This window comes from Bombus affinis, chromosome 14, assembly GCF_024516045.1.
Source record: "Bombus affinis isolate iyBomAffi1 chromosome 14, iyBomAffi1.2, whole genome shotgun sequence".
Classification (NCBI taxonomy): domain Eukaryota; kingdom Metazoa; phylum Arthropoda; class Insecta; order Hymenoptera; family Apidae; genus Bombus; species Bombus affinis.
In genome coordinates, this window is record NC_066357.1 from 6,095,668 (window position 1) to 6,110,954 (window position 15,287).

At 34.5% G+C, this 15,287-nt stretch overlaps 1 protein-coding gene and 1 long non-coding RNA gene across 2 annotated transcripts in view; both read left to right on the forward strand.

Moving 5' to 3' along the window:
* Positions 1-1,125, forward strand: part of LOC126923868 (uncharacterized) — a 49,433-nt gene extending 48,308 nt beyond the window's left edge. The window contains exons 2-3 of the long non-coding RNA XR_007713336.1: positions 8-265; positions 354-1,125. This is a non-coding gene — a long non-coding RNA (uncharacterized LOC126923868). The remainder of the gene's footprint in view (positions 1-7; positions 266-353) is intronic.
* The window catches only part of LOC126923838 (syndecan), a 226,844-nt gene that overhangs the window by 183,399 nt on the left and 28,158 nt on the right, over positions 1-15,287 (forward strand). The window lies entirely within an intron of this gene.

Sequence of the window (15,287 nt, forward strand, 5' to 3'; positions counted from 1 at the left end):
GGGTTAGGTTTAGTACGTTTGTAGGTTATGTAAATTGTTGCTTTTAAAGCATCAGGAGTTACTGACTTACTAACTTTTTATTAAGGTTAGGGTTAGGTTTATTACGTTTGTAGGTTATGTAAATTGTTGCTTTTGAAAACTTAGGACTTACTAACTTTTTTATTATTAAGCTTAGGGTTAGGTTTGGTACGTTTGTAGGTTATGTAAATTGTTACTTTTGAAAAATTAGGGCTTATTGACTTATTAAATTTTTATTAAGGTTAGGGTTAGGTTTAGTACGTTTGTAGGTTATGTAAATTGTTGCCTTTAAAACATCAGGAGTTACTGACTTACTAACTTTTTATTAAGGTTAGGGTTAGGTTTGGTAGGTTTGTATAATGAAGAATCATAATATTTCGATATTTATTAAAAAATTGTACCTTAATATTATTCGATGTTACTAAATATGATATATTTTTTCATATTCGGAGATTTTGTTGCTGCAAGATCTCATGTTAATATTCAATACGCGGTATTAACGAGAACATTGTCATAATTACATTATAATAAACGTATGTTAATACAAACGTAATAAAGTTTTAATGAATTTCAAACATGCGCGTCCCTTTTTGCACGATGAAACACCAAGTTGCATGGAATAGTTATGAAAATACAATAAAAATTATCTACATTTCACTGTTTTAACATTCATCCAGTAAAATGTATAATAATTTCTTCCTTTAATTTCTGCACATTAATTCACATTTCATAAAGTTGTTCGCCGCCGCTCTTTTACCTCGCCGTCATTAAAATACAATCAAAATTCACCATCTCTTCGTTCTATCCACTTTCCAAGTGAATTCAATGAACAAAGAATATTTAGTTTTAACATCCATTCTATCAAATATTGTTTTTGCTCTTCATTCTCACGTTTCGCAGATATATAACTTTCTCATTAAACGCGCAGAATGTAATTTTCTAAAATAATATAAAATAATTATCGAAGAATTTTGATTAAAAAAAAAAAAAAAAGAAAAAATAGCTGCTATTTAAATATTTCTAAAGTATTCGATATTATGTTTAATTAACAGAAAGCAAGAAATATGTAGTTAAAATTTCGATTTTTAATTCGTGTTTTTTTCTCTGTTACAGGTATGATGGACCACTTACTAAAATTATATCGTTTTATTGGGACTGGAATTGTCGAAGACTATGAAAATTCCGAGAATGAGAGGTATACGAAAAGATACTTTAATCGAAGGGGAGAAACGATCATCTGTCCATATATTCAAACGCATATTCAAATCCCTAACAATTAATTAATTAAGAGATATATTTACAAAGTTTTTATACATAAAATTGCCAACTAGATTTTCTACAGATTACGACTCTCTTAATTCTTGTAGTTCTAACCGATTCAGTAAACTGCCTCCAAAATAATCGTTGCACATTGCCTTATTTACAGCTGCACAATATCAAAGCTTATCCTGTCAAAAATAACGCGATTATTTCCTCACTGCTTAAAGAAAAGACACGAGTAAATGATTACGTGCACTGCAAATAGATAAATCCTGATGCAATTTCCCTTTCTAATCCTTGTGATAAGGCTACGATAAAAGATATTCTTAATGGATTGAGAAGATTGAAGGAATTGCGAAGACTATGGACAAGAACAATTGCACCAATAAAATTCTCACGAACCACGGAAATTGATCGTTATTATATTCTTAGAGGAATATGAAATGTTGATTTTTCTTAAAAGTTTGTACGAGGATATAAAAATTAGATGAGAGATGTTACAAACGGTTGAATATAAAATCACAATGATAAAATATTAATGACACGCTATGCTGTTCGTGTGTGATTTATTGCTTCTCCCTATGCGGTTACATTTCTACGTATTCTTACGTTATATCACCGCCAGATATCTTACCAATACAGTATATTTTTTCTTATATTCACATCTATGCCATAAAACCTTCACAACGAGGCTCTCCTCAAATACACGTCTTTACAGAAATCATATACAGGGAAATCATAAACCTGATATAGAGATCGTGATTCATGTCGCTGTTATTGCCCGTAGCGAAAAATGTTTCAGATAAAAGTCGAACAGTTTCGAGGTGGCCATATTCTAATGTTATTACCTTTTTTTTTTTTTTTTTTTTTTGTAAGGTGAACGAGTAAAAGTTATGTGGAGGATAGCTTTGTCTTCTTAAATGGAATTGTATATTTCGTCATTCTTTATAAAAACAAAAAAAAGTACCGACCCCGGTATATAAAAGATTTATTAGTTTAAAAGATATTTTAACTTTCCTATCGTAGAGGCTATCGTATGAAATGCGAACGTCTTTTATACGATAATTTTTACAATGTAAAAGTTCAGATATCTATCAAACTAACAGTTCTTCCATATAAATGTAGGTTAATAGTTCTTTTTTTTTTTAATAGAAAATGTAAGTCTACATGGACTAGCGTATGAAAAATTATATGATTCCGTTTACAGAGACACAGTTGACTTGATTTTTCGTGTAACAATAGCTAAAAATAAAGAAACGTGTAAATCAGAATGTCTCGGTAACAGGTGAGACACCCTGTATAAAATTAAAAAAGAAATACCAATAATTCTTTTTCCAAATTTCACGTTCTCTACGGAAATGTTTGCAGATTGTTTCTCAATTAAATCCAGCTGTATATATTAATTAAACACGAAACCACGCATTATGTATCGCGTTTCACACTCGAAATGCCAATTATAATTCGCAGAAATGTTTCTCTAGCTGCCACCCACCCCAGCTCTTATTACTCGCTGTTAACGAACACACGGACACCCCGGTAGCCGCATAATTCACAAATATCTACGTTTAATCTAAACTGTTTCGAGAGCGTTGGCGGTGCAAATCGGCCGATTTCAGTTCCAGTGTTCCCGACCAGCCAACATTTTGTGCCGTTTTACGGGCTTCCGACCACAAAATGTCCACTGGACGGACCGCCTGCCTCCGAAAATTAGAACATTTTCCACGCTGGCATTAATATATCTTGCCGTTTCATCAAAATCGAAACGAAATATCGATCCCTTTATTTTTGATTTCTTGATGTCCAGAAGACTAATCTCGTTGAGGTTCGCCGAGAATAAGAATTGCTTCTTCTTCGAATTTGAGATAATCAATTTACGTGGGAAGAATTCTAAATTAGATTAAGAATTCTAATATTAACAACCCTTAATTTTTAGAATATCTGCTAATTTTTATTTTAAATTTTCGCTCATTCTCCTGTGTTCGAAGATTCACGGAAATCTAATAGTTCGTATGTTTATATTACACAGTGAAACCCTTTTTCTTTATGGTTGCTACATGTAAAATAATTCCTACGTAGTTGAAAGCCTCGTTCACCAATTTTCACAGACATCTACTTCTAACGATTCCAACTCTACAAGATCTGGAGTTTTATCATTTTCCTTGTGCCATCTTTCTTCCCCTTCATTCGATTAAGAATATCTGCGACCTTATTTGCTAACTGGTCTACATAACAAAACTTGCCATAGCAGATGAGAAACAAAGACGCAAAAGTTTCGAATGTTTCAGCATATCTTGAAAAATGAAAAAGAGAAAGCCTGATAAGAATACTTTAACTAGAATTGTACAGTATAGGCTTAAACAATACCTATGCGCAGAAAATATACACGATCAACTTCAGCAACAAACTTACAGCTTCTAACAACTCTCTCGGTTGTTTCAACAGAGAAAAGAAACGGCAGAATGATCCTCGACTTACCTCGAATTCAGCGAGCCATTCTCCGTCTCTGTTTCCTTTCCGCGTCGAAATCCTGTTCAGTCTGCAGGAAGTTTTTTCGCCGTCTGCGCGGTAGAAACTCAATTTTTCCCCCACGCCCTCCGCCTTCCGTTCACTTTTAAAACTTTTCCCCGTCCACGGCCATTTTTTTCACCCCTGTCCTCGTCCCTTGGCCGGGTGGAATCGCTTTATTCGCGCGACAAACTTCCCGCATGCATACATCTGCAACGAGCGAAAACGGAATGATGATCGTTCGAAGGGAAATCTTACGTCTGGAATTGTGTTAAAGCGTTTAGCCCTTTTATTGCTGTGAATTATTGCGACTGTTCGTTAAAATTCTGGACGTTTTAGCAATTAAAACGTAAAAAGTAATTTCAGTAATAAGATAGATGGAAAAAATGATCGGGAAGGAATTTATACGATTAAACTAAGGATATCAGAGAGAAATTCCAGCAATAAGGAAAGCGATCTATTTCAGCGTAAGAAAAAGAAACAGAAATATTGCTGAAAATTATTGCAATTGTTCGTTAAAACTCTGTATGCTTTGGTAATAAGGTGATAAGTAGGAATTGCAGCAATAAAACAAATGTAAAGGCTGACAAAAATGGAATTGTAATAATGAAATACAATTGGTGTAGATAGATACCAAAAAGAAATTCCAGCAATAAGGAAAGCGATCCATTTCAGCATAAGAAAAAGAAGCAGAAATATTGCTGAAAATTGTTGCAATTGTTTGTTAAAATTCTGTATGCTTTGGTAATAAGGTGATAAGTAAGAATTGCAGCAATAAAACAGATCTGAAGGCTGATAAAAATGGAATTGTAATAATGAAATACAATTGGTGTAGATAGATACGAAAAAGAAATTCCAGCAATAAGGAAAGCGATCCATTTCAGCATAAGAAAAAGAAGCAGAAATATTGCTAAAAATTATTGCAACTGTGCGTTAAAACTGGATGTTTCGATAGTAAGGTAGCAAATAGGAATTCCAGCAACGAGAAAAGCAGTCAAATTAGAAAGAAAAGAATTTCAGCAATGGGGAAAGGTATGAAAGATGGAAAAAAGGAATTTTGACGGTAGAAGAGTACGTAGGGTTACCGAAAAGGAATTCCAATAATACGAAAAGCAATCGCACAAGGAGAGAAAGAATTTCAGCAATAAAAACGGTGTACAAGGTCGAAAAAGGAGAGACTTTATAAAATAAAAAGCCGAAATGAAATATCGAAAAGAAATTTCAGCTATAAGAAAAACTCGTTACACGTGTTCAAGTAAAATTCCAACATCTATTACTAGACCTTTCACTAGATAAATAACTATTAATTATTCGCTCTAAGATGAAAATTATAGTTTTCATACAGGGTAAACATTGGCGAAAAGAATTGAAATTTTCAATGTATTACTTGAACGAATAATTCTATTTTTTCTTTTTTTTTTTTCTTAATTTCTACGACACTGATTATTACCATACATTGCAGACTATAAACAATCAGTTGGCTTGCGTAACAAAATAATTAAAGAGCGGCACCCGTATCGTTTAATTATTATTGTACGATGGTTTGCCGTGAATATTACGTTTCGCGAGTCGACTTTCGCGACATTCAAGTCTTCTGGACTTAAATCTAGGAATTACGTAGCCAACAAACGAACAAAAGGGGAAACGAGCCTCGAGAAAAGAGGAGAAGAAACGAGGAGGTACCGGGGATGATATCTTTAGAGCACACAGTAACGGAAGATGAAAAAAGCAAAGAAATATAAGAATTAAGGATTTGATAGATGAAAGGAGATTCGTGAGCTGAATAGAGCAAGTCAAACAATAAAGTAAAAAAATGGAGACATGGAGGAAAAATGTGGAGACATAAAGGGAAGAAAGGATATGGGGATAAAAATGTGTTAGATCAGGAGACCTGTTTACTGCGTCTAACTTTTCGAAAAAATACTCAAATCGTGAAACATTTTTCATGAAAAATGTCTTTGCACAATATATAGATGCGTTTTATCATTTTTAACAGTTCCGGGAAAATATAATAAACAATTTTCAATCGCCTGATTACTCTGAAATGTCGATAATGGGAGAGGAAAATTTATTTAAAACTAATTTGGCTTCGTTGTATGAAATATTACAAGTATTAAAATGTCATAAAATATTTTCATGATATTAATTGAAGGATCAATGTAAAAATATGATGTAGTGTAATAAAATTAGAAATAAGAACCCAACAACCTCCTTGTAACAGGCTATGGGCCTAAAGTACAAATAGATTACTATGGTTACTCAGCAATTTATAATACTCTACGATTCAGGGCAAATATAATAAACAATTTTTAATTACGCCAGGTCTGTGTAATCTCGATAATCGAAGAGAAACCATTTATTTAAAAATGATTCCAGGCATTAACAAATACTCTACATAGATAAATAAATGAACGAATTACTATAAAACACGCAGAAAAGAGTCGATAGATTATTAGCGAATAAATATCACTAATTGTAAAGAAGGATCTGCATTTTGGAAAGGAAACTCGAGTCCAATATTAATTCGCATAATCCGCCAAAAGAAGCAACGCCGAAGGAAAGAATTTTTTCGTATCCTCCGAGTAACTCCTAATGATCTCTTAATGATCATACAATTTCCAAAGACATCAAACATTAAAGAACTTGGGAAAGAAAATTGCAAGCCAATATTAGTACACTTTACTTATAATTCTCAATGAGAATTGATTGTAAAATTCATCCAAATAAAAAGAAATAAAAATATTAGTACACACGATCGACCTTAAGGAAAGACAATTTCCCAACGCCCACGAATTAACTCAGAGTACTCACAATAATCTCGCTTAAGCACCGAGCCGTTTCCAAAAACCGCCGCATTTAACTGAAACGTACATAAATCAAAAAATAGTAACCGTTCCAACAGAAAACACTTTTTTATCTTATTCTTATTGCCTCACGAGGAAGCAAAGATGAACGATAGCGGCAATATTCGAGGTCATTCGCAGCCACATTTACAAATACATCGGTTCGTACTTACTTACGTTCCTTTGGAACAGTTTTAAGAATGCAACGAAGCCTTCTCGTGAGCTATAAACCGGATCCTGGCTCGGCTAGTCAACGTATAAAGCATCGTCTTCTTGGCTAAGGTTCCCTTGGCTTCGTTTCGCGTCTGGCCCCGTTAAAAAGATGAGAACGATAGTGTCTGGAATACGTTGCGATAATTGCTTCTCCTCGCAGGATTTTCGCCGGCAGACAATTCCTTCCCTTTGTTCCGCAATTGGAAAAGTGCGTTCGAATGTTTTCGGATGGCTCTGCATCGTCTGGCTAAATTGGGAGAAGTTTGTGGAACTTGAAGAGAGGATCCTTTGTTGAAACTTGTCGAGATGCATATTTATTTGCTCGATGCTGAGAGAGGAAAGAGAAATATGGAAAATTTAATGTGGTAGATAATTGTGCATGAGAAACCATTTATTTATTTATTTATTTATTTATTTACTTACTTACTTATTGATTAGGGTAAATGCTCCTATTATCGTAATATTTTGACAGAAATCGGCAACGCATCGAAGTTGTAGCCAAACGTGTACAAAGAAACGTATTTTATGTACGTAAAACACAAACGATGTCTCTTCTGTTTCAGACTAATTTGATATAAAATTGTCTTTTATCCTTTACTTGATAAAGATTTGAAATTAGACGCATTTGCGATATTATTATTCTGTTAGGCTTTCGCTCGTTACAAGCTCGGGTAATAAGCGAGTTAGAAATATTAGGAAAAAGGTAATAGAGCAAAGAAGCCAAACACGGATTACCATTTTGTCTCTCGAACTTGTCATTCTTACAAAGTTGATGATCTCGAGAAGAAAAGATTTTCATTGAGTATCCGATCATACATTCTACGCTCCATTTAATTAAGTCCACTTTTACATTTCTAACTTTATGGACAATTTTCAATATTGAATATTAAAATAGCAGAGATCGCATTACTAATATTAGGTACTATATTTTCATAGGAAAGAAACAAATATTAGATTTACTCTTCTTTGCTGATAAAATCAGATTTTAAAAGAACTACGTGAAAAAATAACTCTTCTTCTTCTTCTTCTTCTTCTTCTCCTTCTTCTTCTTCTTCCATTCTTTAACATCGTGTCGACAACACGATCATTAGCGACGGTATTTCTTGTCTGCAGATCTCGTCCTATATGTCTATTGATTTTATGAATTCCAGGAGGATTTCTCTGCTTTGTTCCGTACTGAATGCTTCCTTGAGTTCCTTGGGGATCTTGAATCCGTTCCGTGGTTCATCTAATTTGCTGCATTTCAGAATTACGCGTTGAACTGTGAGCGATAGGTCGCAAGGTTCACGCTCTGTAGCTGTTTCTCTTCGTAGTAAAAATTTCCGCGTCAGTCTTCTGTGTCCAAGTAACCGTCTGAATACCTTGACTACATCTCTTTTATTATACGCTGGTTCAGAGAATAGAAGGAGGTGAATGGAACATTTAATACGACTTTTAAGTTGTTATTGTCTATCGAAATTAAAAACTATTAGAAAATATTTGAATATTGAGAGAAGACTACATAAAGTAAAAATAGAGGATCTATTTTTTAATTAATAATTATTCTTCTATTTTTATTTTTTCTATTTTTATATTAAAATTATATAATAAAAGGGGGAAGAGCTGAATTTAACGAGACAATATGTTATACAGTATAATAGCATATCAAACGGAAAAATAGACAATTAGGTGTAATATCAGCTGGACGTACAAATCAATAATAAATTCATTGTAATAATGAAATTAACGATACTCGAATTATCAATTTCGATATGTACTAGAATTTCATTTGGCAGTTATAATCAAGCAGAGGTATTAAATTCGTTTCAATTAGAATAATTGTATGTACATTATCTAATATAGAGAATATTAAAGCATAAACGAGAAATTAGTAGCTGGTAGGTAGCAATACACGTTTAGTTACTGTTCATTGACGAAATTGATGAAAATTCGCGACTCGACAAATCATCGAAGAAATAAAATGTACATTTTGCAGAGATAACTCGTGGAATTATACTAACAGTATTGGCTAGATTATCAGTAGCGTGGAAGTCTGGTGGAATTGCTGTTACAAGATTAAACGTTGAAACGCGGCTGAATCATTAATTTAATCATCGAACGTAATCATCGGTTTCCATTAAAATTGGGAGTTGGGCGCGTAAACGTTGCGTATCTCGAGGCCTGTGCGCTGCGGCTCTATCAAATCGATGATTGAAATTTATCGGTTGACGTCGTTTGCGAAAAAAAATCCAATTGAAAAAGGAAATCGTTAAACTTTGCATTGAAGGTAATTGTTAAAATCGTGAAAGTCGAGACGTGAGACTAGATCGTGTAATAGTAATAATAATGACGCCAAAAAGTAAAGAACGATGAAAAAAGAATGGAAATTATATTTATTAAATTACCGATACTATAACTATGTAGAATTTTCCTTATACGTATCATATTGGGAAACTTTTAATAGGCATAAGTAGGTTTAAGATGGACAAATAATATAACTGTACTAAAAGGAACTAAATGGAGAATCCAATGATTCATTGTCCAGCTCTAAAGCTAAATATATTAATATAATATTCGTATTCATTGTGATATGCCTGTCAAACTTTCAAAAGAGTAATTAGGAGCTAATTTTATTCTATTATATTTTTTGAAACTTTTTTACGCGAGTGGCTACTGACTGAAAATTAACAGCGATGCTATAATTTAATTATTGTACAGATAAGCCTATCGACCATTGAAAAGCAAAATTAAAAGGCAATTTCCTTATACGTATTTGGCGATTTTTGCGACAGAACAGCGATAAAACAACTTAATTAACACGTTCCATTTAAAGCCTAAATGAAGAGAAAGGATATTCATTCGAAGAACGTTAAAGAAGAAATAATATTAACATCTAATCTTGCACGGAAAATCGACCTAAAACTGAGGACATTAAATTTGATAACGCAGAGAATATCGGCCGATCGGAGAGGAGATTCTACGAGGATCGAGATGGGCGGTTTTCTGCTTATTTCGCGAAATAAATCGCCGATGTATCCGCGGTCCGGGCCATATATTTTTCTTATCGTAATGGAAGACGGACGTGTCAGCCGGATCGTGAAGCTGAACAGAATGCAAGGACACTGAAACGTGTCTTTTCTTTCCCTGGGTCAGCGAAATGGACGAGGATAGATCACGCTTATCCATGTAATATTGTAATAGATCTGTCTCGCGGCCGATGCAAATTTCCATCGGAGGAAACGATAATCGAATCCTCAATGGAAAAGTTGGAAGCGATTACCTCTAACTCTACTTGTCTCTCGAACGAGTTTTTGATACGAAAAGTGGTTAGATCTACGATAAGAAGTCGTGAAAATATTTATTTAACAGATAAAGACGTCCATAGAGACGTCATTTCTTTCGTATGTCGTTTTCCACGTCTCCAAGATTCCAAGAATTGTACGTAACTTTATGTCCAGCTATTTTATTATCGTGGAATATGTGCTGTGATCTCTGAATTGCACAATTTCTTGATGCATGTTAATCAGACTTAGAAAGAATCAATACAAGTACTTGCAATTAGTTAATTATTCGAGCGAAATTTGAAAGTATTGCGAAGAAATTTATAATTTCATTTCGCCTTTTAATTTCTTTAGACAGTTTATCGTTACCTATTTTCACGTGCACGAGGAAATTACAAAAGATTACGATAGAAAGTTTCTCACATTAAGGGAAATTTATTTTTGTATTTATTTAAGAGATTTATTTGTGCAATAAAATTAGTCTAGGTTTAATAATAATAATGATGGGTAATCTTACGACAGTGAAAGATAATGGTAAAATATGTAATATGACATAATAGCGGCCAATATGATAGAAGAAAAGGTAGAAATTCCTAGCGACAGGGCGTTAATCGCGAAAGAGCATCGTTGCTGGTATTTCTAGCTTCTATCCTCGTCTACTCTGAACGTTAACCTTTTCGTCTTATTACGTAAACCATAGTGAAAGTAAGAAACGACCATCCTATTGTGATTATCCATAAGCTCTGAGAAGTTTTCAATAGATCGAAAACATTGGAAAATCAATTAATTATAAAATTGACTAAATTATACAGATAATGAAATTTTAGTTTTGGATCTGTTTGTGTCTATAAGAATGTTATTAAAGAAAATTGAAGAGTACTCAGAGAAAAAGAACATCAAATGGTAAAACTACTTGTTTTACTAGCTAGTAAACTAAAGATGAAAGTGTACGTGTGTCAATGTACGTAATAAGAAAAATAATAGCACACAGAAATAAAAGGAACATTTCAAATCGCAATAATACAAATATTATTTTAAGAACTATAAAAGATGTTCATTCGAATCAGTATCAAAAATCATAAAATTAAATCAATGAGCGTGCAACATTAATAATCTCCTTTAAAATGATAATATAATTTTAACACGTAGGAGAATATTTTTACCACCGGTTAGCTACCTATTTATAAGCTGTAGGTGTTCTACGTTTTACCTTTAGAGTTTAATACGATTTTGATTGTACCCAAAAGCTATAACATATAACGCATGGATAGAAAATAAATAAATAAATAGATAGATATATATACATATACAATATACGATTCCAACACCTATAAGAAATATTCACTTGAAACCACGTGGTACTCAATAAAATGAAATTAAAGAGTAACATTAATAACATCATGAAATATCATAAAATTATGAAATATCAAATGTAAAAGAGAATCCTACGCCAACCGCTATATCTTCGTCGACGCAGACAACTTCCCATTCTTATGCCTCTCGACATACATTTCAGAACTTCTCCCCACAACTTTTACCGTTCTTGCGTTCAGAGTAAAAAGTGCCAACTGAAAAGAAGAAAAAAAGGTGAGAAAGCGGGTAAAAAAGATGAATAAGAAGGGAGAAAGGGGTAGAGAAAAAGAAACGAGATGTAGGAATGAGATACAATTGCCAGTTACAAAATGGGTTGCAGACTAATTTATGCGATAGTTCGACATCCCACGCCAATGTTTAGGGGCTGACGGCTGTCTTCCCTTACCACTTGCACCCTTATTCCCTCTCGTTCGTCCACCTCCCGTTTCTCTACGGGATACCAAAAGGGACAGGAGGGGTAGAGTTGTGAATCAATACAAGGTCCACCCTCCCTCGACCGGCTACTTGCAGCGATGGGGTGAAGACGCTTAGAATCTCCCTTTAACGTCATATGGAGCACTAGAATTTTGGGCAATCTCAGAGATTCTTTTTAATAATAGTTGACTTTGCTAAGGTATTTTTAATTGCGAGCTTGAGACACTTTCATTCTGCCTCTTAAAGAATTTGCCAAATATCTGAATAATATTTGCCTTTAGTAATTTTTAAATAATTTAAAAGATATCTAACGAGTTTGGAAGACTTATTTATCGTTACAGGAAACTGCAGGATTTTGTAGAATTTGACAGATTCTTTTACAATATCGATAGGTGATTTTTAATTGTAAGCTGAAGACGCTTTAAATCTTTTTCTTACGCGGTATGGTACATTGGGGTTTTGACGAGTTGTAAACATCTTTTAACAATACGTATTTTATTTTCACAGATTATCTTAAATCAGAACCTTCAAACATTTGGAATCTTCTACTAATCCGTCAGGGAACAGTAAAAGTTCAGCAACCTGGGAAATTTTTCAATCATATCTAACGTTGATAAATTATTTTCGCTGTAAAGTGACAAAGAGAGGTACGAAATTTAGGGAAATCTCTTTCCGAAGGAGAAGATTCTATTTGAGATCGACGCTGACAATTAGAGAAATAAATTACACAACGCTTAGACACGCCAGACAACCTCATCCCTCTTAACACACAATCTATACTATCTCCAAACAAACATCCGTCTGCCTCTCTAATCTGCTCGAAAATCTAACACACAATTCTGCCATATCGATCCAACGTAACAATCGAACCAGCTACAAAATATGAAACGTTAAACGACCTCTGTACAGCAATCCTCTGTCCTGGCCATAGAGATATAAAGATAGAGTCGGTGAGCGAGCTGAAAAAGCTGAAAAATAGGAATAGAAAGAGAACGTTGCATAAAGGTACATTGTGTCCTCGTCTAACACCTAACGCACGTACATTTTGTACAGTAATATGTTGAGCAACAATGATCAACGAAAGTCAGTGTGCAATGGTATGCATGTCCGATTAGACAAGGACATAAGGGACCTCTATGCAACGTTCTCTTTCTGTTCCCATACCACATCCACTTACACGGTAACGTATGACTCGTGTACTCTATCTTTATATCTTTATGGTTTTAGCTCACGAAGGCTGCTGAACTCCAGGGGAAAAAAGTATCGAATATCGGCTGGACTTTTTCTCTGCCTCTTTTTCTTCCCTTCCTATGGTATTTTCGCGAGAAATTTTCAACTGAGAGCTTAGTCGGGGTCGACGCGTTTCAACCCCCCGGGACCGCGCCCCCTTTTTTCCTCTCTCTCTCTCTCTCTCTCTCTCTCTCTCTCTCTCTCTCTCTCGTCAGTGACTCTGCAACGAGGGATAAGTAGCATTGAGAATCGGAAAAGGATTTAGTCAGAGGGACCGAATCCAGAATGGGCGGAATTATCGTGCGGATTTCGAGGGCCTGCCACCCCTTTCGACCCTCTTTCCACGCGATGTTTCTCTACGCCCTCTCTCCTTGTAGACTGCACGCAACCCTCCTGATTTAACGAGGGGACGTTTCGCTAATGACGCTAATTATCGGTTCGAATTGTTTTGTCTGAGAAACGTCGGCGTCCTTGGGAACAGCAAAACGGAAAACGAGTTTGCAAACGATACCGCAGAAATGTCATGGAAAATCCTCTTTTTTCTGCTTACTTCTTTTACCACTTTTTTCTGTAATATTGTTTTTATTGTTTCTCCGGTCTTTTCTCTTACTGTTCTATTAGTTTTCATAAAATTTGGGTACGTTGTATATAGGAGGTTTGATACAGTTCAGTATTGCAATATTTGTCCTCTGTTTCCTGCTTGCTTTTGTCATCTTCTTTTCCTCTTTCCTTTTCTTTCGTATATTGCTCTACCAGTTCTGATGAAACTTTAGAAGATATTACAATATAATATAATGTTATAGTACATATAATACAAAATATATGAAATACTATATATGAAATATATGAAATATTATATATAATATAAAGTATAATATTATAACATATGTTATGATATATGCGTATGGGTTAGATACAGGAGAAGTTTTCATAAAGAAGGTTACTTGGAGGGACCATGGAGCTGTTTGTTTTGCAATTTTAATACGTCCTTCTCTGTCTCGAATACCGTATATCATGATATACTGCAGAATTCCATTTGTATGATCCTATTAAGGGACAAACGATTCATATGCATAAGTATACACACTTAATGGAAATTTACTGGCTCTCCTCCCTATTTATTTTTCATTTATACATATAATACAAGTTCAAATAAGTGGACTCAATCAGGAGTTTATTGAATCGAGTGCTACTTAAAATTTCGTTAAGATCAATGGAATTCAGATAAGTTTTTATCCACATGTTTTCTAGAAAGATCATGCAAATCTATGAAATTTCTATGAAATACTAGTAGTTGATCACTTTTACCACTCTGATAGTTGCATTATTAAAAGGTTTTTTTTGAAGAATATTTTATATATTTGCAATAACGTGAAAGAACTAGGATAAACAAAACATATTCCATTTTGATGACTCTAACGTTATCAATGCAGTGTTTCGAAGCAAACTTTCAATAAATCTACCAATTAAACCTAGCAATTCCTTAATTTCATCCACATCATGACAATTTTATAAATATCTTTGCAATAACGTAAAAGAGTTAACGTAAATAAATAATGTCTCGCATAAATGACCGTATTCCTATCAATGGAGTATTCCGGGCCAAATTTTCAACAAATCTATCGATTAAATCTACCAATTCCTTGCTTTTATTTACGACCATGCATTGGTATAAACCAATACATATAAAAAGTATCGCACCGTGAGGACATAAACGGTTGAATCAGTGAGAACCTCGGGTTTTCGAGGGAGAAACGGAGACAAGACCGTCCGATCGAGCGTTAAACGAGCGTTCAATCGAGCAAAACGAACGCGAGCGGTTTGTTCGGCCAGAAAAAGAGTCGGCCTTTAATTCGTTCCGGGTGTGCACGCGTTTAGGCGCGACTAGTCGAAGCGTGCTGCTCCGGGACGATGTGCTCATCCGCGTCGAAACCCCTCGAATCGGCCACGCTGAACAACCGATAAATATGTTGCACCGGTGAATCGAACCGGTTCTTCATTCTGCTCGCGGGACCAGAGATCAAGACCGGCCCAATCCGTAGGTCAACGAACAGCGTAATTTTCTGATTAAATTATATCCTGTCTGGGAGGTACAAGTATTCAAATACACCTCCTCGTTGTCAATAACTTCATGTAAATTACTTCCTAAGTATTAGGAGGATGAGATGAA